This window comes from Heloderma suspectum, chromosome 5 (assembly GCF_057233095.1).
Source record: "Heloderma suspectum isolate Gila_16-S chromosome 5, 16-S_ref, whole genome shotgun sequence".
NCBI classification, from domain to species: Eukaryota; Metazoa; Chordata; class Lepidosauria; order Squamata; family Helodermatidae; genus Heloderma; species Heloderma suspectum.
In genome coordinates, this window is record NC_139462.1 from 180,442,851 (window position 1) to 180,445,580 (window position 2,730).

Below are 2,730 nucleotides of genomic sequence, written 5' to 3' on the forward strand. Positions count from 1 at the left end.
ACTAAAACCGGCTCTCCCTAGCTCTAGTCCAGTACTAGACTGGACTACACCACATGCCACCACTCAGCTCCATTCCACAGTGAGTAGCCACCATATCAGATTCCCCAGGGTGCAATACCCAACATCAACATCAGGAATTGCCTTTTGTGGAATGCTACATGGTGGCTGGCTGCTATGGAACAGAGCCGAGTGGCAGCTCTGCTCAGATAATAAACACTAGGACTGTGCACCACAGCCTGGGGCCTGAACCCCATGCTTCGGGTCACTTTGAGCCCCTTCCGAGGCAAAGCGGAGAGGGCATGAAGTGACCCAGAGCAGGTCAGGGGTTCTCTGAAGCGATTGGTGCGCTTCAGAGCTTCAGCACCCCTGGCCTAGCCAAGCCAGAGCCTCCAGGCCCTTACCTGAGCCGCCCACCTCCTCTGCCGCTACCTCTGATGCTGCCGCCTTCACCGCCACGGCCGTTGCCATCGCCTCCACTGCCATCATTACCGCCACCGCCTTCTCCGCCGCCGCCGCCTCCACTGCCTTCCTTTGCCACCATCATCGCTGCCTTCGTCTCCACCGCCACCATCGTCATCGCCAGGTCCTGAGGCCTGGATGTGTGCCGACTGTTATTGCAGGGAGTCACCATTTTAAAAATGGCAACTTCCAGGAACTTCCAGGAGGCTGCCATTTTAAAAATGGAGACTCCCTGCAATAAGAGTCAGCGCACGTCCAGGCCTCAGGAGGCAGCGGTGGTGGCAGTGGAGAAGGCAGCAGCAAGAAGGCGGAAGCGAAGGCGGAGAAGGCAGCAGTGGAGGTGGCAGCAGCAGCAAGGTAAGGAGCTGGGGGGTTGCACAGGGGTGTTGGGGGGGGACCCAAAGCAGGGTTCAGCATCTGAATCCCGCTTTGGGTTCAGGGCCAAGTCAGGTCAGGCCCCCCCCCCCAATCAGCCTAGGGATGTACGAAACACTTACCTTATTCCGCGCCAGGGCATCCATGGGTGGGGGAGGCGCTCCGGCCCTCCCCCCGGAATCCTCCCGGCCGGCTCCGCTCTGCGGCGGCTCTGTGGAGCCGCTGACCAGTGCCAGCCACAGCCAGAGTTCTGGCCGCGGCCGCGCTGCTGCGGCTGCAAATGGCGGCCGTCGTAGCGGCCGCCATTTGCGTCCTTGCAGGCAGCCATGATAGGCTACGTAACTATTTACGTAGCCTATCACGGCAAAGAGTAGGGGCGCAAATGGCGTAGTGGCCACCATTTGTGTCCCTGCTCTTTGCCATGATAGGCTACGTAAATACTTACGTAGCCTATCATGGCTGCCTGCAAGGACGCAAATGGCGGCCGCAGCAGCCCGGCAGCGGCCGGCCAGGAGACCAGCCGGAGCCGCTGCCGCATCCGCCCCAGGTAAGCTCCGTCCCAGGGAGGATTCCATGGGGGGCCGTTCCGCCACGGATTCCAGGGGCCCGGATTCTTTAGAATCTTTAGATTCTTTACAATCCAGCATCACTGGAGTCCGTGGCGGAATTCTCTGACATCCCTAAATCAAGCCAAATCGGGCCCAACTCCTAAGCCACAAAGCAGCTTCCAAGTCAGATCAGCGGGTCCCTGCACAGTCCTAATAAACAACACTGCCAGATAAACATGTCCAGGAGAAAGATGGAGGAGGTGAGTGAATGATGGTGACAGTAGTGGAAAGCAGCAGCAGCAGCTGCTCCACATCACAGGTTGATGGTGGCAGAGGCACCTGGCAGAGGTCTGGTGGAAGGGTCAGCAGGGTTGGCAACGGGCCCTTCTGACACCTGGGGCCATCAGCAAGTGCCTGAGCATGCCAACCCAGCTGGTGTTTAGTTTGGTGGCTCACACATTGTGCAGCCCTGCACTAAACACTCAGTATTTTTCCTGACACAAATCCTTCCTAAACTTGTTCTTCTGTTTTTTTAAGGCAACAATCTGAGTTCCTTTGTCTGTGGATAATCTTAAAACAAATGAAGTGGCAGGAATTTTAGACTACATTTCTTAGAGCTCAATCCTATGCATGTTAGAGAGAGAGAAAAGGCCTACAACTCTCAGCATTCCCTAGTCAGCATGGGGAATGGCTGGCTGGGGAATGCTGGGAGTTGTAGGCCTTTTCTCTCTCTAAACATGCCTAGGATTGTGCCCTTAATTAGTCTTGGGAGTCTAGTAGAATTCAGTGGATCATGGACCCTTTCCATATTCTAAAAATGATGTTATAGTTAAGAGATTTATCAAGGCACCACATTTTAAGAAGGATGCAGACAAACTGGAGAGGGTTCAGAGGAGGGCAACAAAGATGATCAGGGGACTGGAATCAAAGCCCTATGAAGAAAGACTGAAAGAACTAGGCATGTTTAGCCTTGAGAAGAGAAGACTGAGATCTTCAAGTACTTGAAAGGGTGTCCCAGAGAGGAAGGCCAGGATCTCTTCTCGATCATCCCAGAGTGCCGGACATGGAATAATGGGCTCAAGTTACAGGAAGCCAGATTCTGCCTGAACATCAGGAAAAACTTCCTGACTGTTAGAGCAATACGACAATGGAACCAATTACCTAGGGAGGTGGTGGGCTCCCCCCCCACTGGAGGCATTCAAGACGAGGCTGGACAGCCATCTGTCAGGGATGCTCTGACCTGGATTCCTGCATTGAGCAGGGGGTTGGACTTGATGGCCTTGAAGGCCCCTTCCAATGCTACTATTCTATGATTCTAAGGCAGTAAATAATATTCTGTACACTGTTT